General features: G+C 36.5%; 1 long non-coding RNA gene across 1 annotated transcript; it reads left to right on the top strand.

The window, feature by feature from the left end:
* The first annotated feature begins 541 nt into the window (after positions 1–541).
* Positions 542–21634, top strand: LOC113612074 (uncharacterized). Its single transcript, XR_003429710.1, has 2 exons — positions 542–1308; positions 20833–21634. It is a non-coding gene; the product is annotated as an uncharacterized LOC113612074 (long non-coding RNA).
* Positions 21635–26326: the final 4692 nt, after the last annotated feature.

Below are 26326 nucleotides of genomic sequence, written 5' to 3'. Positions count from 1 at the left end.
CTATTCAAATGCTGGTTTTGAAAAATTATCTATTTGGAGAAAAATTAAATTAGAAAGTCATCTTACAACCTTCTCAGAAGTTAATATTAAACAACCTTATGCTACAAATTTAAATGTGTTAAAAATACAATAGAAAAAAATTAATTTTCAGACTATATAAAACAATAAAGATAAACAACCTGATATGAAAAAACTAGACAAAGGGTATGAATGTAAAATTTACAGAGGCGAACATAAATATGTTCAACAAACACAAGAAAGAGGTCACCTCCCCTGAAGTCAGGGAGATGCAGTGCAATGCAGCAAGAGGATCTTTTCTTTTCTTTTTTTTTTTTTGCGGTACGCGGGCCTCTCACTGTTGTGGCCTCTCCCATTGCGGAGCACAGGCTCCAGACGTGCAGGCTCAGCGGCCATGGCTCACGGGCCCAGCCGCTCCGCGGCACGTGGGATCTTCCCAGACCGGGGCATGAACCCGTGTCGCCTGCATCGGCAGGCGGACTCTCAACCACTGCACCACCAGGGAAGCCCAGATCTTTTCTTTTTAATAACATGTATCAAGAATTAAACTCACTTTTAATATCAAGTGTTGATGGTGAAGGAATTTGGTACCTTCACATACTGTTGGTAGACCTGAAACTTAGTAGGGCATTATTTATAACTGTAGCAAAAATAGACACAAACTTATCAACAAGAGGCAGGTGAAGTATGGATACTACCTAGTAATTAAAGTAAATCTGGAGGAACTGACCTGGGAGAACATCTTGTTTGTTAAATGTAAAAAACGAAGTTGCAAAACACTATGTACAGTAAGATGAACTTTATGAAAAAAATAAACTACAAGCAGGACTCTATAAAGGTGTAGAGAGAAGTCTGGAAGGGTACACGCCAAGCACCCAAGGAGTGAGAAGGGAGTAACAGTTACTGAGTGTTTGCTTTGTGGCATGAGATTCTTTACATGATTCTTTAGAGATTCTTTGCATGTACTAGCTCTAAACTTCCCAGCAATTCTGAGGGTATAAAACCCTGGAGACTCTTAAATCTAAAGATTTGTATCTTTCTGTAGTTCAAGGACAATTTCTGAAATTATGTATTTGATTGTGTACTCCCCAGAAGTCTGTTTTCCCTTTCTATAACTCTTCCTGCATTGATTCTCTAGATCTTTTAATTTTTCTCTCATGTTTCTCACCTCTTCGTCTTTTTGTTCTATGTTTTAGGTCTCAGTGGTTATCAAACTTGAGGTGCACCCCAATCTCCTGGAAGGCTTGTGAAAATACAGATTGCTGGGCCCCACCCCCAGTTTCTGATTTAGTAAGTCTGGACTGGAACCCAGAAACTTTCATGTTAAAAAGTTCCCTGGTGATACTGATGCTGGTGGCTGGTTATCACATTTTGAGAACTACTGTTCTCAGGTATTTCTTTCACTTTGCATTTTTTTAGTTTGACAATTACATTTTTAATTTTCATGGACATTTTTATTGTTTTCAATTTTTGGATGATTTTTTTCCTTTGTCTATGAAAGAAAAACCTCCTAAAACTTCACTGAGGATACTAAGTAGATTTTTTTTTAATGTTATTTCCTATTCCCCACACTATCCCTGTTTCTCCTGGGTTCATAGCTCTGTTTGTTTATCTTGGTTCTTTTTTATGGGTCGTTGGTTTTACTCAAAGGTCTGGGGATCCTTGGCTATCCATTTATATCTGTGAATGAAGGATTTGTGTTTTAATATAGGTGGCTCTTACTGGTCTTCTCTACCAGCATAGGATCTAGTTTTTCAACAGCCCTCTCCTCCAAGTTGGAGCCTTGAGCATGTTGACTGGCAAGATTCCATTTAGAGGTCATGACCAGGACTACTTCTCTCCCAGCCCCCCCCAAAATGGGGAAGTCTTTTCTTGGGATGGCAGCACTGGCACGAGGAAGCCCAGGCTTCCCCCCAAATCCTGTTTCTTTTATAGGGCACCCTCTGGTTAGGCCTGGGTGGGTGCCATCTTGGCCTACTGTTGTGCTGACTCAAGACAGAGGCAAGCATAGGGTGGATGTTCTCTCGGACACAATTCTTTCCAGGTGGGCCTAAGACTCGCCATGATTTCTCCTCCCCACTGTCTCCTGCCCTCTGTGCCTGTACCTTCTGACAACAGAGTCTTCCCAGGCCCCCGTGAGCAGTGGTTCTTACTTTCTAGGCATCTACCTCTGTGGCTGCTTCCTCTGCCCTGCCCATGAGGATGGTCCCATCCGATTTTCTTCAAACTCTTCTGGTGGCCCCCTCTCCCGTTCTTAGTGCTGTACCTTTTATTTCCTTTTGCCATTTTTTAAACTAGTGTAAGCAATGTTAAAATGGGACTCTTCAGTTTGTCTGAGTCACCGATGTGATAGACAATCAGATTCCACCAAGTCTGAGACAGACCACCACATGCAGAACTTATAAAGAAAATGTCCAAGGAATGTTCCATTTCAAGAATACAAGGGAAGAGCAAGGAAAAAGAAATTGGGAGAAGTTCTTTGGAGACAGTCTTATTCTGAATCCCCACCACCACCACCTGCCTATAGGCCACCCACAGAAGGGCTGGGCCACAGTGAACAAGAGGGAGAGCAGGGAGCAGGGAGAGAGAAGCTGACCAGCCTCCTAACCCTGCTCCCTCCTCTTTCCTCCAGCTGCTCTGTAGCAGATTGGGAAGAGCTGGCCTCACTCCCTTTGCCCCCTACACTCTCACAAGAAGCCTGTGAGTCTGGGTAGCTGCTCTGTCTCTGGTCCTCACTCTCCTTTCTCTCCTACCCTGCCTCTTCCCTCTTCCTGCTTTCATTCCTCACCTGCCTCTCCCCTCTCTCATTTATTGCCAATAATACCAACCTCATATTGCTAAGTTCTTATCGCCACTTATCAAGGACTATTACACTCCTCCCTTCTGCTCTCTTTCTGTTTATTCAACAAACACCACTGCAGACTGTGGTGGTGGATCTTAGAGGACAATAAGAACACACAAGCACAAACAGTGCTATCAATCTCCAAGAGAGGGCAATGTGAGGGAGGGGCCCCAAATTCAGCCGAAGGTGTCAGGAAGGCTTCCCAGGAGCCAAGCCTTGAGGAAGAGTAGAGCTGGTCAGGAGAAGTGGATTTGGGAGGAGTCTTCCTGGTCAGAAAGAGCATCGTATGCAGAGTTCTAGAGACACACCAGAGGGTCACACATTCAGAAAGTGACATGCTCTGCCACTTTATTGCCCTTATTGTACACCTCAACCCTGAGAGGTAAGCAGTGCAGTGTAAAATACCTCTATTTTACAGATCAGGAAACTGAGGCTCAGAGAATCCATTCCACAAGCACTTCCAGACCAGCAATGTTTGCCAGGCAGTGCAGGAGAGGCTGACAGTGAAGAGAGAAGGATTTGATTGTTGCACTGGACTAGTCATATTAACTATAGGATTCTTGAGACTGGAAGATTTTTATTATTCAAGAGTGATCAGAAAGCCATGGAACCTGCTGGAAATTTTACTAGGGGCAGGAATAAAGGTATTTTCTGCTTATACTCCCTGTAGTCCCACTTGTTCAAAGTACCCATGTTTCTACATGCTGTCCATTTTTTTTTCCCATTAAAGCCCCCAGTGTATTAATCATAGTTATTTTAAATTCCTAGTCTGATAATTCCAAAATCTCTGCCATATTTGAGTCTGGCTCTGATACTTTGTCTCTTCAGATTGGATGTTTTGATGTTTGTTTGTTGTTGTTTTTTGCCTTTTAGCATGCCTTGGAATTTTTTGTTGAAAGCTGGACGTGATATATTGAGTAAAATGAACGAATAGGGCATTAGTGTGAGGTTTTATATTTATCCGTCTAGGAATTAGGATGTGTTTACTACTTGCTGTAGCTGTGGTGTTGGAGGCTAAAATTTCTTTTAGTGTTCTTGTTTTTGTCTGCCCTTTGTCATTAAGTTTCCTGAGAGACTCCTTCTTAAATAGGACCTGAGGTTTGCAACCTTTTAGCTATAAGTAATCCCCTGTTGTTGTACAGGAGTTCTGTAGACGTGGAGGTGAGGTGTGGGGTAGGGGACGCACTCTATGGTACTATGATTGGATCTCAGTCTTTTAGTAGGCCTGTGTCCCTGAGTATCATAAGTGCTTCTCAGCTCCCTCACCCCTTAAGTGAGACAGGAAGGCTATAGGGGACTGGAGTTGAATATTTTCCTTTCCTCAGATTGGTTAGTCTTGGGCAAAACTCAAGTCAGTCAGGCTATGGTAAAATAGTTTCTCTTGAGGGCAGGCAATGTTAAGGAGAACAGAGAGCTCTGGGCATATTCTAAATTGGTTACTCTCTCCCTCCTCTGCCAGAAGCAAAAGGGGAACCTTCTCCAATCTTCACATGAGACGCAGAGGGGCTCCTGGAAGTAAAAAGGTGTTGGGAATCCCCACGACTGTCCCCTCCAGAGTTTTTTGCTCTCAAGCTTGTCTATGCTGAGCTTCCAGCAATTTGTCAATTATAGTTTGTGTTCCTATCAGTACTGGCTCCAGCTGCAAGCTTCTGGTCCTGGGATTCTCCTGGTAAGATATGGTTCTGTGTATTCATCTGTTTCTCTAGTTTTCAGGGAAACAGGTTGCCCTATGATGTCAGTTCTCTGTGGATCTAAAAAAAGTTGTTGATTTCCAGTTCGTTTAGCTTTTTTCTTGTGCGAGAATGAGGGTGATGACTTCTAAACTCTCTACATAATATTCCAAAGTGCAAATAACCCAAATGTCCATCATATGATGACTGGATAGACAAAATGTGGTATATCCATACAACAAAATATTATTCAGCTATAAAAAGGAATGCAATACTGATATATGCTACAACAAGTATGAACCATGAAAACATTGTGCTAAGTGACAGAAGCCAGTCACAGAAGACCACATGTTATATGATTTCATTTATATGAAATGTCCAGAATAGGTAAATATGTAGAGACTATAAATGTTAGGGTTTATTTCGGACTCTCAAGTCTATTCCATTGTTCCATATGCCTATCCTTATGCCAGCACCACACTGTCTTGATTACTGTAGCTTTGTAGTAAGTTTTGGAATCAGAAAGTTTAAGTCCTCCAACTTTGTTCTTCTTTTTTGAGATTGTTTTGGATATTCTGGGTCCCTTATATTTCCACATGAATTTTAGGACCAGCTTGTCATTTCTGAAAAAAAAGAAAGAAAAAAGCCCGACTAGGATTTTGATTAGGATTGCATTGAATCTGTAGGTCAATTTAGGGAGTATTGCCATCTGAACAATAAGTCTTCCAATCCATGAACATGGGATGACTTTCCAAAGCTTCTTTAATTTCTTTCAACAATGTTTTGTAGTTTTCTGTGTACAAGTCTTGCACTTATTTTGTCAAATTTATTCTTAAGTATCTTTATTCCTAAGTATTTATTCTTTCTGATGGTATTGTATATTGAATTGTTTTCTTAATTTCATTTTCAGATTGTTTATTGCAAGTATATAGAAATACAGTTGATTCTTGTATGTTGACATTGTATCCAGTAACCTTGCTGAAGGACTATAATTGATTTTTTATATTGAATTTGTACCCAGCAAATGCACTAAACTCTCTTATTAATTCTAATACTTTATATTGTTGTGCAACCATCACAACAACACAATACAAAATGTATTGATGGACCTCACAGTCTTTAATCTGTTATGTGGCAAACTAATTGATTGATTGATTTTCTAATAATATACCAGTCTTGTATTACTTGAATGATGCAACTTGATGATGATGTAGCATTCTTTTTGTATCTTTCTGTACAATATCTGATATAATAGCATTTTTTAAAATGATTTTTAAAATCTATGTTCATGAGTGATAATAGTTTCTAATTTTCTGGTCTTATATTTTCTTTGTCAGATTATGGGATCAGGGTTTTGATGCCAACCCCCAAAAGGAAAAATGGATTGGGGATATTCCTTCTTTTCTATTCCCTGGGAGAGTTCACGTATGGTTGCAATTATTTATTTCTTGATTAATTGTGGACACTGTTGAAGTGACTTGGATCTGGAATTCTCTTTGTGACCAGATCTTTGACTACTGATTCAATTTCTTTGGAAGCCTATGAATATTTAGTTTTCTATCATCCTTGAGTTATATTTTCCCTAGCAACTTCCCTATAAATTTCAAATGTATACATAATATTTACAAAATTATTTTGTTATACTTTTAATGTCCATAGTGTTGGTAGTTATTTCACTTTTTTAATTCATGATATTGGATACTGTGCCTTCTTCTTTTAATGATGGGTCTTATCAGAGTTCAATTTTCAAAATCTTTTCAAATAATAAACTTCTAACTTTGCTGATCCTCTCTATTGCATCTCTATTTCATAAATTCCTTTATTCCTCTGCATTTATTTGGATTTGTTTTGCATTTTCTCTACATTCAAATATTTATTTTAAGTGTTTTTTCTTTTCTAATATATGCATTACAGCCACTACCTTTTCTTCTAAATATTGCTTCAGCTGTATCACATGAGTTTTTTAAAAATATATTTTTGGCTGTGTTGGTTTTTCATTGCTGTGTGTGGGCTTTCTCTAGTTGCAGCGAGCGGGAGCTACTCTTCATTGTGGTGTGTGGGCTTCTCATTGCAGTGACTTCTCTTGTGGAGCATGGGCTGTAGATGTGTGGGCTTCAGTAGCTGTGGCTCGTGGGCTCTAGAGTGCAGACTCAGTAGTTGTGGCACATGGGCTTAGTTGATCTGCGGCATGTGGGATCTTCCTGGACCAGGGATCGAACTGGTGTCCCCTGCATTGGCAGGCAGATTCCCAACCACTGTGCCACTAGGGAAGTCCCTGGATCACATGAGTTTTGTTATTTACCATTTTCATTATTATTCAGTTCAAAATACCTTCTGATTTCCATTACGATTCCTTAACCCACTGGTTATTTAAGAGTGTATTCACTAATATCAAAATATACAAAAATTTTCTAGTTATCTTTTTTGTTGTTGCCAATTTCTAGAGTAATGGCATAGTGGTCACAGAACATGCTCTATGTGTTTTCATTCTTTTCAAATTTGTTTTATAGCTTTATGGTAAATTTTTCTAAATGTTCCACATGTGCTTGCAATGGACATGTATCCATAAGTTGTCTGGTACAACAATGTATCCGTAGGTCAAGTTTCTTAATAGCATTGCTCAAATGAGCTCAAAAATATTGCTGATTTTAGTATACTTTTTCTATCAGTTACAGGTAGAGATATGTTAAATTGGCTAAGCCAGCTTTCTTTTAGTTAATATTTACATGATATATTTTCTTCCTCCTTTTTACTTTAAACCTTCCTGCTTCTTTATAACATATAGCTTATAAATAACATCACTTTTGTTTTGATTTTATGTAGTTAGATAATTAATTACTAGTATATTTCAACTTAATTCAAATCCATGTACTTACTGTTTGTCTCATAGGTCTCATACTTTTCTCTCCTTTCTTTTCTTATTTTTGAGTAGGTATATATTTTAATAATTTCATTTCCCCTCAATTAGCTTCTAAGTATACTAAGTATACACTCTATTTTCATTCTTTTAGTATTTACTCAGAAAATTATAACATTCATCTCTGATTTACCAAAGATCAGTATTAGTCAATACCTTTACTTACCTCTTTGGCAAAAATGACCTTAGAACACTTTAATTTCGTGTAATATTTTCCCATTGTTATCAAATGCAGTCTGTTCCATTACAATGTTTCTTTAATGATTAGCTCACACATGATTGATAAATAATGATGTCAGCATAACTCAGAAACTCTGCTAGTTTGCATGTGATTTTCTCCAGCATGTTAGTGTTTTGAAGCCATGAGAGGCAAGCTTTCTTATAATTAAAGACAAAGCCTTAGTGTGATGTGAAGACCTTAAAAAAAAAAGCTAAAAATTCTGCAGAAGTGCCTAACTGTAGTGCAAGCAGAGGCTGTTTTAGTGGCTTTAAGAACATCTAACATACTTGGTAACTTTAACCATCTGGGTAGCTGAGAGTGCAAATGAAGAAGCTGCAAAGAAACTACTTCTGTGTAGAAGTAAGCTTTAATTGATGAAGTCTACTCCTGAATTGTAATTTTTTTTTGCAACTTGTTTTTGTTGTTTAACATATGAAAATTTGACTGTTTTTAGTATATAGTTCTATGAGTTTTGAAACAGGTATAGATTTTTATAACCACTACCATAATCAGAACACTTTTTTTTTTTCCCCAGCACTTTCAAACTGTTGTTCCACTTCCTTCTGGCCTCTTCGGTTTCTGATAAGAAATCCATAGTCATTTGACTCTTTGTTCTTCTAGAAGAAACGATTCATCATTGTTTTTTTTATTCTTCCTGCTTTCAAGATTTTTTCCCTTCTCTTTATTTTTCAGCAGTTTAATTATGAAGTGTCTAGCATGAATTTCTCTGGGTTTATTATCTTTGGAGTTAATTTAACTTCTTGACTCTATAAGCTTATATTTTTCACCAAATTTGGGAAGTTTTTTAGCCTTTTTTCTTCATGTATTTTTTTTTCTACACTACACTTTTTCTCTTCTCCTTCTGCAACCGTGTTGACAAAAAAGTTTGACAGTTTCATATTGTCCCACAGGCTTCTCAGGCCCTGTCCATTTTTTCCCCCCCAATCTTTTTCTCTCTGTTGTTTAGATTGGATAATTTCTTCTGATCTATCTTCAGATTCACAACTTTTTCCTCTGTCATCTCCATTCTATTACTAAAAGTCCATCCAATGAGGTTTTTGTTTCAGTTATTGTATTAGTTTTAAAATTTCCACGTGGTTCTTCTTTATAGCTTCTATTTCTTTGTTAAGACTTTCTATCTTTCTATTCATTTAAACAGTTTCATCCTTATTTTATAATAGCTGCTTTAAAGTCTTTATCAGATAATCTCAATATTTATGTCATGTTGATGTTTGCATCTGTTGATTGTCTTTTCCCATGAGAGTTGAGGTTTTCCTAGTTTTTTGTATGCCAGGTAATTTTGGATTGCATCCTGGCCATTGTGATTATTATGTTATGGGATACTGGGTCTTGTTTAAATTCTATATAAAATGTTGAAATTTTGTTTCTAGAGGCAATCAACTCACTTCAGTTCTGGCTGCAAACTCCAATCAGCCTTCTGTCATTTGTGGTTTTAAATAAGTTCCATTTTCAAGCCTTTGCAGTGCTATTCAGATCTGTCCTGCATGTATGCCACCTAGTGGTCAGTCTGGGTCCTGGAAAGCAGTCTATCTCTTAGTTTAGTTCTCAAAACCTTTGGTATGCTGTATAGAATTAGATCTATGCATGCACAATTCAGAGGTGAGACCAGGATTTCATAAACAAGTTCATGGGTTTGTTCTCCCAAGCTCCCTCTTCTCTGCAAACTTCCGCATACTTTTTATTTCCCTGTGGCTCCCTATTGTGGTCCTCTGGCTAGAAAACTAAAGCTGGAGCTCTAGTTATCCCACTTCCCACAACTGCAGCCATGTCTTGGGCCAAGTGGCAGAACGATAGAGGAAAAAAAAGAGCAATGCGGGTTTGCCTCACTCTCTTGGGGTGCTCTTTTGACTACAGATAACTCTGACAAAAGCGTAAGGGTCCCTCCCTTAAAGTTTTAGGCCCATCTGTATATCCTTTCCTGGAAATTGTCAATTTATAGCCTTTGCCCTTTTTCTAGGCAGGTGGCTTTTCTCTTCTGTCTCTTCTTTTCACTGTAGTTCACTATATATTCTGGATATTATTTATTAGCTGATATGTTTTGTGTAAACATTTTCCTCCAGTCTATCACTAATTTTTTCTCCTTTGTTTTTATATAATCAAATTCATTTGTTTTTTTCCATTTGCAATTAAAAAAATATGTCTTAAGAACTCCTTCTTATCTGCTAATTATAATAAACATATTAGCCTAAATTTTCTCCTAGTAATTTTACAGATGAGTTCATATTTGTGAAGGGATAAGGCAACTTTGTTTCCACTTCCACATTATATAGTTCATTGTTCCCAAATCGTTGATTGAATATTCTATACTTTCAAACACTCTTTTGCAATGCAACTTTCAATATATTTAATTCCTATGCATCCATAGTTTTCATTCTGTATTCTCTATTCTGTTTAATTATCTACTTGTTTATACCTGAATCAACACCATACAGTTATAATTATTATAGCTTTTCAGTATGCTTTGTTATATTAAAGGCCACATTCCTCACTTATCACTTTTTTCTTGTCTTTTCAAATCATCTTCTATATTCTTGAAATTCTCTCTTTCAGATGAATTTTGGAATCTCTCATAAAATCCCTTTAAATGTTTCTATTGTAATTTCAGTTAATAATTACATCTTAGTGAATTGACATGTTAACAGTCATCCCATCCACTATCACAGTATATTTTCCAACTATAATCTATTATTTGTATGTCTTCCAAAATTTTGTAATTTGCTTCATATATGTCTTTCACAATTCAAAGTTATTATTATTACACATTAGAAAAGTAGAAATAGAAGTTTTATAGACTTTTGAAAAAATGAATGGGAATTTTTCAATTATAGTTTTAAAATGTTTTTTGCTGGTAAAAGAAAGTTACTTGCTATACTCTCTTACTTGTTCTGGCAATTTATCAATTGGTATGTTATAAAATTTTCTATGTATTTGAGTATATTACCAAGAGTTAGACAATTTTGTCTGTTTATATTTTTTCTGGGTTTATATGTTATTTGTTTTTTCTCCCTTGGAAAAAGCCTTTAGGACAATCTTCAATATTTGCAGTTGCCTTGTTATTTTACATTAATGAAAATACTTCCAGTGTTTCATCACTTACTCTGATGTCTTCTGTAGCTTTCTGAGAGATACTTTAAAAGAATGCTTTTATAGCATCAATTAAGAAGGTCATTTTCCCTTTCTTCTTAATCTGTTAATATAGTAATTTTATTTTTAAATTATCTAATGTTGAACCAACTATACGTTTCTGAGGTAACTCTATTTGGTTATAACATATTGTTCTTTTGATATGATCCAGATTTGATTTTCTAATAATTATAAAAGTTAAATGTAACTTTATAAGTGCAGCTACTCTACTCTCTACTCTCATTTCATTGTACTACACTTGCCACTTTTTGGTTTCAGAGTTATATTGAGAAATTGTCTACAAGTTTTTAGGCTCATAGCTATTGTCATCTGTTCTTTGAAAGTCTGATAGATTTCCTGTGCACAGTATATGATCCTAGTGCTTTATGTAGAGGGAAATCATTGAAGGATAAACAATTTTTATTATTTATGTTTTAAAATTAAGTTATAATTTATATGCAACAAAATGCACAAGTCTTAAGTGTTTATTTTAATGAATATTGACAATTATATATGTTGTGTAATCCTCACTCAAATATTTTCCAAGAAACTCATCCATAAATTCAGGTTTCCCCCAGAAATAAACCCATGCATCTATCTATGGTCAATTAATCTATGACAAAGAAGGCAAGAGTATACAATAGAGAAAAGACAGTCTCTTCAATAAGTGGTGCTGGGAAAACTGGACAGCTACATGTAAAAGAATGAAATTAGAACACTCCCTAACACCATACAGAAAAATAAACTCAAAATGGATTAAAGACCTAAATGGAAGACCAGATACTATATAACTCCTAGAAGAAAACATAGGCAGAACACTTTTTGACATAAATCGTGACAATATCTTTTGGATCTATCTTCTAGAGTAATGAAAATAAAAACAAAATTAAACAAATGGGGCCTAATTAAACTTAAAAGCTTTTGCACAGCAAAGGAAACCATAAACAAAATGAAAAGATAACATACAGAATGGGAGAAAATATTTGCAAACGATGAGACTGATGAGGAATTAAACTCCAAAGTGTACAAACAACTCATACAGCTCAATATTAAAAAAAAAAATCTAATAAAAAATGGGCAGAAGATCTAAATAGACATTTCTCCAAAGAAGACATATAGATGGCCAAGAGACACATGAAAATATGCTCAATATCGCTAATTATTAGAGAAATGCAAATCAAAACTACAGTGGCCACACTGGTCAGAATGGCCCTCATCAAAAGGTCTACAAATAAATACTGGAGAGGATGTAGAGAAAAAGGAACCCTCCTATACTGTTGGTGGCAATGCAAATCGGTACAGCCACTATGGAGAACAGTATGGAAGTTCCTTAAAAAACTAAAATAGAGCTACCATATGATCCTGCAATCCCACACCTGGGCGTTTATCTGGAGAAAACCGTAATTCTAAAATATACATGCACCCAATGTTCATAGCAGCACTACTTACAATAGCCAAGACATGGAAGCAACCTAAATGTCTATCGACAGAGGAATGGATAAAGAAGATGTGGTATACAGTGGAATATTACTCAGCTATAAAAAAGAATGAAATAATGCCATTGCAGCAACATGGATAGACCTAGAGGTTATCATACTAAGTGAATTAAGCCAGACAGAGAAAGACAAATATCATATGATATTGCTTATATGCGGAATCTAAAAAAAAAAAATCATACAAATGAACTTATATACAAAACAGAAACAGACCCACAGACATACGAAACAAATTTATGATTACCAAAGGGGAAAGAGGAGGGAGGGGTAAATTAGGAGTTTGGGATTAACATATACACACTATTATATATGAAATGGATAACAAACAATGACCTACTGTATAGCACAGGGAACTATACCCAATATTTTGTAATAACCTGTGAGAAAAGAATCTGGTATATGGAAATTCTTTCATAATTGAAAAATATTCTTCTCCAAAAATTATGTCTTATTTCATGTTCTCAATATTGGGGGGGTTTCTAAACTGTTTTTTTTGTCATGCTCTTCTCTTGATCACACTTGCCAAAGATTTGTCTTTTTTATTGAATTTTTCAAATAACCAGTTTTTAGTTATATTGATCACTTCTGTTTTAAATTTTTTTTTATTGACTTTGACATGTTTCTTCTATTATCTTTGGTCTATAGTTTTTAATATGTTTGTTTGTTGAACTTATTGAGTTTAAAACTTATTTCATTAATTTTTAACCTTTCTTTCTCATAAATGCATTTAAGGCTATAAGTTTTTCTCTGAGTATGTGTTTGGCTACAAATCACAGGGTTTGAAATTTAGTGGTCTCATTTTTATTTATTCCTACACATATTTTTTAAATAGTGATTTTAAAAGACCCACTTAACGGGGGCTTCTCTGGTGGCGCAAGTGGTTGAGAGTCCACCTGCCGATGCAGGGGACACGGGTTCATGCCCTAGTCTGGGAAGATCCCACATGCCGTGGAGCGGCTGGGCCCGTGAGCCATGGCCGCTGAGCCTGCGCGTCCGGAGCCTGTGCTCCGCAGCGGGAGAGGCCACAGCAGTGAGAGGCCCACGTACCGCAAAAAAAAAAAAAAAAAAAAAAGACACACTTAATGTAAAATTTGCCCTCTTAACTAATATATATATATTTTTTTGCGGTACGCGGGCCTCTCACTGCTGTGGCCTCTCCCGCTGCGGAGCACAGGCTCCGGACGCGCAGGCTCAGCGGCCATGGCTCACGGGCCCAGCCGCTCCACGGCATGTGGGATCTTCCCAGACTAGGGCATGAACCCGTGTCCCCTGCATCGGCAGGTGGACTCTCAACCACTTGCGCCACCAGAGAAGCCCCCTCTTAACCATTTTTAAGTGTACATTTCAGTACTATTAAGTATATTAACATATTGTGAAATAGATCTCCAGAATTTTATCATCTTGCAAATCTGAAACTCTATACCCATTAAACAACTCCTCTTTCCCTCTCTCTTCAGCCTCTAGTAACCACCACTCTACTTCTTGTTTCTATGAATTTGACTAATTTAGATACCTCATATAAGTGGAATCATACAGTATTTGTCATTTTGTGATGACTTATTTCACTTAGCATAATGTCCTCAAGATTCATCCATGTTGTACATGTTGACAGGACTTTCTCCCTTTTTAAGGCTGAATAACATTGTATGTATGCATGCACCACACTTTGTTTTCCCATTCATCCATCAATGGACATGTGGATTGCTTCCACTTCTTGACTATTGTGAACAGTGCTTCTATAAACATGGGTGTGAAAAAATCTCTTCAACACCCTGGTTTCAATTATTTTGGATATATACCCAGAAGAGGGATTGCTAGATCGTATGGCAGTTCTATTTTTAATATTTTGAAGAAACTTCATACTGTTTTCCATATGTTATACCACTTTACAAATCCACTAATGGTGCACAAGAGTGCCAATTTCTATGCATCCTTGCTAATACTTGTTATTTTCTACTTCTTTCTTTTTGTTTTTAGTAATTGTCATCCTAGTGGCTCTGAGGTGGTATTTCACTGTGGTGTTGCTTTGCATTTTTATGATGATTAGTGATGTTGAGCATCTTTTCATATGCTTTTTGGCCATGATATATCATCTTTGGAGAAATGTCTATTCAAATTCTTTGCCCGTTTTTATTTTTTTTTTAATTTTATTTATTTATTATTATTATTTTTTTTTTGCGGTACACAGGCCTCTCACTGCTGTGGCCTCTCCCATTGTGGAGCACAGGCTCCGGATGTGCAGGCTCAGCGGCCATGGCTCATGGGCCCAGCCGCTCCGCAGCATGTGGGATCTTCCCAGACTGGGGCATGAACCCATGTCCCCTGGATCGGCAGGCGGACTCTCAACCACTGCGCCACCAGGGACGCCCTCTTTGCCCGTTTTTAATTGGGTCATTATATTTTTTTCTTGTTGAGTTGTAGGACTTCTTTTTATATTCTGAACACTAGACCCTCATCACATATATGACTTGCAAATGTTTTCTTCCATTCTTTATGTTCTCTTTTTACTCTGTTGATGATGTCCTTTGATGCACCAAAGTTTTAAACCTTGAGGTAATCCCATATGTCTATTTTTGCTTTTGTTGCCTATGCTTTTGGTGTCATATCTAAGAAAACATTCAGCCCAATATCATAAAGATTTTCCCTAATGTTTTCTTCTGAGACTTTTATAGTTTTAAGTCTTACACTTAGGTCTTTCATCCACTTTGAGTAAATTTTTGTATATGGTGTAAAGTAAGGGTTCAATTTCATTCTTTTCCATGGGGATATTCAGTTTTCCTACTACTATCTGTTGAAAAGACTATAATTTCCTTACTCACTGGTCTTGACATTCTTGTTGAAGATCACTTGACCATATATGTGAGTATTTATTTCTGGGATCTCTATTCTATTCATTGATTTATGTGTTGGTTTTTTTGCCAGTATCACACTGTTTTGATTACTGTACCTTTGTTATATGTTTTGAAATCAGGAAATATGAGACCTCCAAATTTGTTTCTCTTTTTCAAAATTGTTTGGCTATTCAGGGTCTCTTGGAGTACCATATGAATTTTAGGATGTATTTTTCTAAGTCTACAAAGAATGTCACTGAGATTTTGATAGTGATCACGTTGAATCTGTAGATCACTTTAAGTACTACAAACCCATGAACAAGGGATGCCTTTCCATTTATTTGTATCTTCTTTAATTTTTTTCACAATGTTTTGTATTTTACAGTGTACAAATCTTTCATCTCTCTGGTTAGGTTTATTACTAGATATGATTCTTTTTGATGCCATTGTAAATGGATTTGTTTTCTTAATTTTCTTTTTTTATTGAAGTATAGTTGATTTACAGTACTATATTATTTTCAGGTGTATAGCATAGTGATTCAGTATTTTTATAGATTAAACTCCATTTAATGGTTTTATATAATATTGGCTATATTCCCTGTGTTGTACAATATATCCTTGTAGCTTATTTATTTTATACATAGTAGTTTATACCTCATATTTCCTTTCCTCTATCTTGTCTCTCCCCACTTTCCTCTCCCACTGGGAACCATTAATTTTTTCGCTGTATCTGTAAATCTATTTCTGTTTCAGTGTATTTATTTATTTGTTTATTTTTTATATTACATATATAAGTTAAATTGTATGGTATTTGTCTTTCTCCATCTGACATTTCACTAAGCATAATAGCCTCCATGTTGCAAAAAGCAAAACTTTCTTTATTATGGCTGAGTAGTATTCTGATAAATACATATATATATACGGAATACATATATATGTATATATTGGAATATTTATATCTTCTTCTGTATCCATTCATCTGTTGATGGACACTTAGGTTTCTTCCTTATCTTGGCTATGGTAAATAAGCTGCTATAAACATTGGGGTGCATGTGTCTCTTTGAATTAGTGTTTTCATTTTCTTCGGATATATATCCGTGAGTGGAATTGCTTGGTCATATGGTAGTTCTATTTTTCATTTTTTGAGGAATCTGCATATTGTTTTCCATAGCAGCTACACCATTAACCTTCCCACCAACAGTGTACTAGGGTTCCTTTGCCTCCACATCCTTGCCAACATTTGTTATCTGTGGTCTTTTTGATTACAGCCATCAAATAAACAGGTGTGAGGTGATATCACATTGTGGTTTTGATTTTCATTTCTATGGTGATTAGCCATGTTGAGCATCTTTTCATGTGCCTGTTGACCATCTGTCTGTCTTCTCTGGAAAAATGTCTATTCAGGTCTTCTGCCCAATTTTTTATTGGGTTTTTTGGTGTTTTTTTGATATTGAGTTATACGAGCTGTTCATATATTTTGGATTAACCCCTATCAGACATATCATTTTCAAATATTTTCTCCCCTTCAGTAGATTGCCTTTTCATTTTGTTGATGGTTTCCTTTGCTGTACAAAAGCTTTTAAGTTTAACTAGAATCCATTTGTTCATTTTTTCTTTTGTTTCCTTTGCCTGAGGAGACAGATCCAAAAATATATTGCTACAATCTATGTCAAAGAGTGTTCTGCCTATGTTTTCTTCTAGGATTTTTATGGTTTCTGGTCTTACATTTAGATCTTTAATCCATTTTGAGTTTATTTTTATATGTGTTATGAGAAAATTTTCTAATTTCATTCTTTTACATTTAGCTGTCCAGTTTTCCCAGCACCACTTATTGAAGAGACTGTCTTTTCTCTATTGTATATTCTTTCCTCCTTTGTCATAGATTAATTGACCATTAAGTGCTTGGATTTATTTATGGGCTCTCTATTCTGTTCCATTGTTTTATAGCTTTGTGTCTGAAGTCAAAAAGTGTGATGGCGGGAGGTGGGGCTGGAGATGGAGGGGCTAAAGCCAGAGCCAGATATGAATCAGTGTCTAGTTCTCCTATTCTCAGTGTCTGTCACTGCCCTGTTGGGTCAGTGTCAGATCCCAAGATGCTGGAGGAGGAGCCCTGAGAGTCAGGTCTGAGCTGGTTTTATTACATATGGTTACACCCTCTCCCTCTTCTCAGCAATGGCAGCTTTTTGATTACTTATTCAATCTCCTTACTCATTATTAGTCTGCTCATATTTTCTGCTTCTTTATGATTCAGACTTGGTATGTTGTGTGTTTCAAGAAATAAATCCATTTCTTCCAATTTATGTATACAATTGTTCATAGTATTCTTTTTTATATAAAAAATGAACTGTTTTTATTTCTGTGGCACCATTTGTAATATCTCCTCTTTCATTTCTGATTTTAGTTATTTGAGCATTCTCTTTTATTATTAGTTAATCTAGCTAAGATTTTGTCAATTTTATCAATCTTTCAAAAATTTATCTCAATTTTATTGATTTTTTTTCTATTGTTTTTCTATTCTCTATTTCATTTTTCTCTTCTCTCATCTTTATATTTCCTTGCTTCTGCTAGTTTTGGGTTTAGTTTTTTACCCCTAGTTTCTGTAGGTGTAAATTTAAAATGTTAAATTGAGATCTTCTTTTTTAATGTACACATTTACAGCTATAAAATTCCCTCTTAGCAGTGCTTTCATTGTATCCCATAAGTGCTGGTATATTGTATTTTAATTTTCATTTATCTCTAATTTCTGTTGTGATTTATTCTTTGGTGCATTGGTAGTTTAAGGGTGTGCTGTTTAATTTTCACATATTCATGAATTTTTCTGTTTCTCATGTGCTTTTGATTTCCAATTTCATTCCATTTGTAATCAGAAAAGATACTTTGTATAATTTCAATCTTGAATTTGTTAAGACTTGTTTTATGGCCTGACACATGGTCTGTCATAGAAAATGTTCCAAGTGCACTTGAGAAGAATGTATATTCTGTTGTTATTAGGTGGAGTGCTCTATTAGGTCCAATTGCTATATTGTTCAAGTTCAGGTTCTCTATTTTCTTACTGATCTTCTCTCTGTTTGTTCTATTCATTATTGAAAATAGGGGTGTTGAAGTCTTCAGCTATTATTGTGTTGCTGTCTATTTCTCCCTTCAACTCTGCAGTTTGTTTCATATATTTAGGAGCTCTGAGGTTGGGTGCATAAATATTTATAATTGTTATATCTTCTTGGTGAATTATCTCTTATAACAGTTTTTGATTTAAAGTATATTTTTATTTTTGATATTAGTACTCCTTCTCTCTTTTGGTTACCATTTGTAGAGTATCTTTCCATCCTTTCACCTTCAGTCTATAATGTGTCCTGAGATCTAAAGTAAGTCACTTAGAGACACCCTTTTGTTGATTTTGTTTTTAAAATCCATTCAGCCAATCTATGTTTTTTGGTTGAGTTTATCTATTTACATTTAAAATAACTAATGAGAGGGAAGGACTTACTGTTACCATTTTGTTAACTGTTTTCTGTGTGTCTTGTAGCTTTTTTGTCCCTCCTTTCCTTTCTTCCTTTCTTCCTTTGTATTTCTTTATTTTTCTCTTGTAGTAATATACTTTGGTTCCTTTCTCATTTCCCTTTGTGTATGTTCTATGGATGTTTTCTTTGTGGATGCCATTGCAATTGCATAAAGCCTCCTAAAAATATAACATTCTATTTTAAACTGATAACAATTTTACTTCAGTTGCATACAAAAATCTCTACTCCATTACAGCTCCCCACTTCCTCTATTTTATATTATTCATGTCTCAAATTACATTGTATTCCCAGAACATAGGTTTTTGGTTTAAAAAATGCTTTTTGTCACATGTGTATATAAGTTCCCTGCATCAAGATTACTATATTTATTCATGTATTTACTATTACTGGAGATCTTTTTTTTTTACATTTTTCTTTCTTTTTTACTTTAAAAAGAATCGAGATATTGTTGATGTACAGTATTATATAAGTTACAGATGTACAGCATAGTGATTCATAATTTTTTAAGTTTATACTCCATTTATAGTTATTATAAAATATTGACTATATCCCCTGTGTTATATAATGTATCCTTGTAGCTTATTTATTTTATGCATAATAGTTTGTACCTCTTAGTCCCCCTCCTCTATCTTACCCCTCCCCTTTCCCTCTCCCTACTGATAAGCACTAGTTTGTTCTCTCTATATGTGAGTCTGATTCTTTTTTGTTATATTCACTAGTTTGTTGTATTTTTTAGATTCCACATATAAGTGATATTATACATATTTGTCTTTCTCTGTCTGACTTATTTCACTTAGCATAATGCCCTCCAAGTCCATCCATGTTGTTGCAAATGGCAAATTTTCATTCTTTTTATGACTGAGTAGTATTCTATTGTATATATACATACCATATCTTCTTTATCCATTCATCTGTTGATGGACACTTAAGGTTGTTTCTATATCTTGGCAATTGTGAATAATGCTGCTATGAACAGCATTTCCTTTTTCTCCACAACCTTGCCAACATTTGTTGTCTGTGGTCTTTTTGATGATAGCTATCAAGTAGACAGGTGTGAGCTGATATCACATTGTAGTTTTGATTTTCATTTCTCTGATGATTAACGATGTTGAGCAACTTTCCATGTACCTGTTAATCATCTCTCGTTCTTTGGTCTTCTGCCCATTTTTTAATCTGGTTGTTTGGATTCTTTTGATATTGAGTTGTATGAGCTGTTTATATGTTTTGGATATTAACCACTTATTGGTCATATCATTAGCAAATATTTTCTCCTATTCTTTAGGTTGTCTTTTCATTTTGCTGATGGTTTCCTTTGCTGTGCAAAGGCAAGATTATTATATTTAAAAATGGCTTCATGTTGCTAACATTCTTTTGTTTCAATTTGAAGAAGTCTCTTTAGCATTTCTTCTAGAGCAGTTCTAGTGGTAATAAGCTCTCTCAGCTTCTGTTCATCTGGGAAAGTCTTAATTTCTCCTTCATTTTTTGAAGGACAGTTTGGCCAGATATAGTATCCTTGGCCAACAGTTTTTTCTTTCAGCAATTTGAATATATCATCCCACTTCATTTTGACCTGCAAAGTTTCTGTTGAGAAATTCACTGAAAATCTTATGGAGGCTCCCTTGTTTGTGATTCTCTTTTGCTGAATCTAAGATTCTCTCTCTGTCTTTGACATTAGACAGTTTGATTATAATGTCGCATTGTGGTTCTCTTTGGAGTTTTTTGAGTTTCTTGAATCTGTGTGTCTATTTCTTTCCTTAGAGTTGGGAAATTTTTAGTTATTATTTCTTCAAGTAAATTCTCTGCCCCTTTCACTTTGTCTTTTCCCTCTGGGATTCATACAATGTGTATGTTGGTCCACTTGATACTGTCCCATAAGTTCCTTAGCTCTCTTCATTTTTCTTCATTCAGTTTTTTCCTTTTGTTTCTCCTCTGACTTGACGATTTTAAATGACCTTTCTTCAGGCTGATTTTTTTTCTGCCTGTTGTTGAACCCCTCATTAGTTTTCAGTTCAGTTAATGTATTTTTCAGTTCAAGAATTTCTGTTTTTTTTTTTTTTAATACTTTCTTTCTCTTTGTTGATATTCTCATTTTGTTCTTGGTGGGTTCATGGTAGATGAGCGGATGTAAAGGTAAGCACTTGGACAGTGTTGTGAAGTCATTTACTTTTTCTTCTAGGCACACAGGAAGACTACATTTCCCAGTGTCCCCTGCCTCTGGATGGGGCCATGTGATTAGTTCTGATCAATGGAATTCAACTTCTTGGTTCCGCTCCTACGATATACCATGAGGATCTTGGCTGCTCTCATTATCTATAAGGCAGCTATCTGAATACAGAGGACCCAGAAGAAGGCTGCAAGATGATGGAGGATCCATAAGATGGAAGGGACAGCCAACCAGGAACATTCACTTTGTTTGTGTGAGGGAGGAAAAAGTCTTTGTATTAATCCACTGAGATTTAGGTTTGTTATAGTTGTTAGTCCATTCTGACTGATACAGTAATTGGTAAAGAAAGTGGAGTCTTGCTGAAATTAAATCCTACAGTATGTGACATTAGCATAGCAGTGGTGGTAAGCAGTGAGGAAGCTATGCCGGGGGCTGGAGAAATAGAGATCCATGTTGTTAGAGAAAAAATATTTGATAAAATCATCATTTTTTGAAATGTGGGAGGAAGATCCCGTGCCTAATGAGTCATCAGTACCAAGGAAAAAGATGGGAAGTAGAGTATTAACATGTGTGGATATTATTGGCCTTGATGGCAGGGTATTGCAAAGACGATGTGCATTCAGGAAAGACTCAGCCAGTGTAAATGTTGAAATGAAAGGAAATTGGGAGATTCCAGAAATTTGGCACCTTGAAAGAAGGGAAAGGCAAGTATTTTGAAGGCCCAAATAGTAAGAGATAGTAGTTTTAAAGCTTTGAGCAATAAAGGCTCAGTAAAACTTATCAGCTGAATAAAGCCCTCAGGGAAAATTTTAAATTTTGGTCTTTTCTGTTCAAGCTGGATAGGCTCAAGGTAGCTGCCTTTACATTGAGAGAGAGGCAAAGGAGAGGGGTGGGAAAGCACTTCAGGATTTGAGAACTATGACCAGGAAAAAACCTTAGTTATGATTAATAAATGGAACTGAAAGCAAGTAGATTAGCAACCCAGTGTTTGAAGGAATTAAATTTTGTAAGCTACAACAGCCTGGACAAAAACTGGCTCTAACTGTTTAATACTTAAAACAATCATCAGAATGGCAGTGGCAGCACAGTGGGAGGTGAGCCTGGACCCCACATTCCTCCATGTACAGAACATCCTGGGGTCATCTCTCATCTGTCAGCAGCCAAGGTATTTGCAGCAAGTTTCAATGAAACAAGCACAATGGACTAAACATGTTCACTATCAAAAGGTGAACATTTACAACTTCCAATTTTGACCAAGATGGATTAATGGACCAGATTTATTTCCACCCAAAATAACTAAAAATCTGGACAAATATATGAAACAGTATTTTTAAGACATTACATATTAAGCAATGAAGAACAATGATTCTTGAAAAATGGGAAGAAAATGAGGTGAACCCTGTGACGGTCCCAGCTTAATTCTTAGAAAGAAAACCAGGGAGAGCTTAGTGGTCTCCTTATGTTGAAAAGTTGGATTTGGAAGGCCCAGATGGCTTGAGTTTGCAGGGCAAATCATCAGAGAGGAAGAGTTGCACAGAGAGAGAAGTCTAGAAATCTGTAGAAGGTTCCTGCAGTATTCACCTGAGTACTGGCCAGTGTATGAATATGAGAAAATTTCACAAGGCCTAAGAAAGTATTGCCCAAAAAAGATCAGAGGAAAAATCCCTGTAGCTCACACAGGGACAGACATATGTCTGTTTTCAACATCCAGAGGAAAATTATGTAATTCACAAGTTATCAGATGAGTTTGCCTCACTAGTGGGGAAAATTTAGCCCCTCTACTAAGATAAACACTACTCTGGCCCTATCTGAAAAAGCTTAAAAACAATATCTGAAAGAATTAAACTGGCTCTAAGTAACTTAATCATGTCTCATAACAAGAGTCAAGCATATTTATAGGAATACAGAAACAAATAGCACAAAACAAGGTAAAATTTTAAATGTCTGGCATACATTCAAAGATTGCCAGACATCCAATGAAGCAGAAATGTATGATCCATAATGAAGAGAAAAATCAATCATTAGAAACTGACCCAGAAAGAATATAGATGATAGATTCTACAGATGGTAGATTCTATAGAAGTTATCATCATTATAGTAGGTTGGGACCTTAACACAGTTATTAGAACTATAATCCATATGTTCAGAAAGATAGATGAAAGACTGAACTGTTAAGTAGAGACATAGAAAATATAAAGAATACTCAAATTGAACTTATAGACAAGTAAACTATAATGTCTGAGATTTTTAAAAAATACACTGGATGCTACAAATGGTAGATTAGATATTGTGGAAGAGAAGATTAGTGAATTTGAAGACAGAGCAATAGAAACTACCCAAAATGAAACACAAAAAGGAAAAATACTACAAATAAACAAACAAAACATCAGTGGGCTGTAGGACAACTTCAAGCATCCTAAAGTCCCTGAAGGAGAGGAGGTGAAAAATTTTTTTCCAGCTTTGAGGTATTGCTGACACATAACATTGTGTAAGTTTAAGGTGTATAATGTGTTGATTTGACACACCTACATATTGCAAAATGATTACCACCATATCATTAGGTAACACCTTTATCACATTACATAATTACCATTTCTTCTTTGTGGTGAGAACATTTAAGATTTACTCTCTTAGCAACTTTCAAATGCACAGTATTATTGTAAAAATACAGTATTGTTAACAATAATCACCATGCTGTACATTAAATCCCCAGAATTTATTCATCTTATAACTGAAAGTTTGTACTCACTGACCAATATCTCCCCATTTCCCCTACCCCCCTAGTCCCTGGTAACTGCCATTCTACTTTTTTTTCTGTGAGTTTAGCTTCTTTAGATTCTGCATATGAGTGAGCTCACACAGTATTTGTCTTTCTCCATCTGACTTATTTCACTTAGCATAATGCCCCAAGGTCCATCCATGTTGTTGCAAATGGCAGAATTTCCTTCTTTCTCATAGCTGAATAATATTCCAGTGTGTGTGTGTGTGCTCTGTATTCTTCTTTATCCATTCACTTAGGTTGTTTCCACATCTTGCCTATTGTGAATAGTGCTGCAATGAATGTGGGACTGCAGATATCTCTTCAAGATTGTGTTTTCATCTCCTTTGGTTATATACCTGGAAGTAGGATGGCTGGATCACGTGGTAGTTCTATCAAAAGAAATTTTTTGAAGAACTAATGGACACATTAGTAAAAACTATAAATCCAGATACTTAAGAAACTCAGTGAATCCCATGCACAAGGAATAATAAAATTATACCAAGGTACAAGATATAATCAAATTGCTCAAAACAAGAGAAAATCTTAAAAGTAGCTATAGGAAAAGACCATAGATTTTTTGTTGGAAGAAACGTAAATCAGAAATAGCCTATCAAACTTTTAAAGTACTGAAATGTAAGAATTGTCACCCCAGAATTTTTTACCTAGTAAAAATACCTTTCAAAAATGGTGAAATAAAGACCTCTTTAGGTATAAAGATCAAAAAGGAACTCATCACCAACAGATCTGCACTACAAGGAATACCAAAAGAAGTCCTGGGCTTCCCTGGTGGCGCAGTGGTTAAGAATCCGCCTGCCATTGCAGGGGACACTGGTTCGAGCCCTGGTCTGGGAAGATCCCACATGCCGTGGAGCAACTAAGCCCATGTGCCACAGCTACTGAGCCTGCGCATCTGGAGCCTGTGCTCCGCAACAAGAGAGGCTGCGATAGTGAGAGGCCCGCGCACCATGATGAAGAGTGGCCCCCGCTTGCCACAAGTGGAGAAAGCCCTCACACAGAAACGAAGACCCAACACAGCAAAAATAAATAAATTAATTAACAAACTCCTAACCCCAACATCTAAAGAAAAACACATAGAGGGCTTCCCTGGTGGCGCAGTGGTTGAGAGTCCGCCTGCCGATGCAGGGGACATGGGTTCGTGCCCCGGTCCGGGAAGATCCCACGTGCCACGGAGCGCTAGGCCCGTGAGCCATGGCCGCTGAGCCTGCACGTCCGGAGCCTGTGCTCCGCAATGGGAGAGGCCACAACAGTGAGAGGCCCGTGTACCGCAAAAAAAAAAAAAAAAAAAAAAAAACACATAGAGAAATAAAATGTATGACAGCAATAGCACAAAGACCTAAAGGGGGAAAATGTAAATATATTATTGTAAGGTCTTTTCTGTACATGGAATGGTATAACATCACTTGAAAGTAGACGATGACAAATTTTATATGTATACTGTAAACTCTAAAGTAACAACTAAAACAGCATGGAGTTATTGCTTATAAGCCAATAAAGGAGAAGGACATGAAAAACATTCTAAGTTGATCCAAAAGAAGGCCAAAGAAAGGGAAAAGAGAACAAAGGACAGATGCAATTTGGCACTGTTTGTTAGAGAGCAGATACAGGTGGCAAGGGAACAGGTGGGAGGGTAAGATGTAAGTGGCTGGGTCTCTAGGTGACTGGGTGGGAGGGAGGGAACTGGATGGGTGGTGAGTTGAAGGTAGTTGAACAGATACTTCAACCCCAGGTCTCAGATTCTTCCAGAGCTTTGGGCCATGGTTCTTGGTCTTTCATACCCTGCCTGACTATTGATTTCTTCCCTCCAGCTGTGCTTCTTTTACAAGGAAGATCCATGAAGAGCTGTGCCATGAATGATGGATAAAATTTAGGCATATAGAAAGGGAAGGAGATGGTGTTTCAGGAAGCGATAAAGTATAAGCAAAGATATAGAGCCAAAAAAAAAAAAAAAGGATTGTTCAGAGACAGAATACCAATTAGGATTGAATGAAGGTTAAGGATCAAGAATTTGTGAAAGCAAAAAAGTTGCACAATTGTGCAATCACTGCAGTGACTGCTATTATTACTGCTATTATTACTGCAGTGACTGCTATTATTGTTGATTTATTTATTTATTTATTTATTTATTTATTGTTTATTTATTGTTGATTTATTGAGCACATGCTATATTCTAGGCACTGTGCCAGAGGTGTTGCATATTTTATAGCTACCGTCTGAATTTGACATTATTATCCATATACTATAGGTAGGTAGATGGGCAAAGCGGGGTCGTTTAACGTGGCTATGGACACATAGTGGGTGAAGGTCTCAGATGGAATTCAAACCCAGGCCTGGGCTGCCCCCAGGCAGCCCTCTTTCCTGCCTCATGGAAACGACCTTCTTCCTGGGTGGACCCTGCAGTGGCTTGAGAGATCTTACTGTCTTCAGAGGCCCCCTGCCTGGGGATGCTATTTTTTCCAGGACTTGAGATCCTTTAGAAGGTGAGCCCAGAAGAGTGCGGTTTACCTGGGGTGGTTCTCCAGGATGCTGGGCCTCAGACACTTAGGCAGCAGAGAGTGGGTACCTCAAATGGGGCACTGCTTCTCTCTCCAACCTGTGATCACCCTCTCTGAGCAAGGGTCTCCCTTCTCCTAGGGACTCCGGAGATTGGAGGGAAAGCTTTCTTCACTGGCTTCGATTCCCAGGTCTCACCATGTGTGTTACCCTGCACTAATCCCTTCATCATTC

Source organism: Aethalodelphis obliquidens, unplaced genomic scaffold, assembly GCF_003676395.1.
Source record: "Aethalodelphis obliquidens isolate GAN/ISIS:26980383/991018 unplaced genomic scaffold, ASM367639v1 scaffold72, whole genome shotgun sequence".
In the NCBI taxonomy this organism is placed as follows: domain Eukaryota; kingdom Metazoa; phylum Chordata; class Mammalia; order Artiodactyla; family Delphinidae; genus Aethalodelphis; species Aethalodelphis obliquidens.
This window is presented reverse-complemented; position numbering and strand designations above follow the sequence as displayed.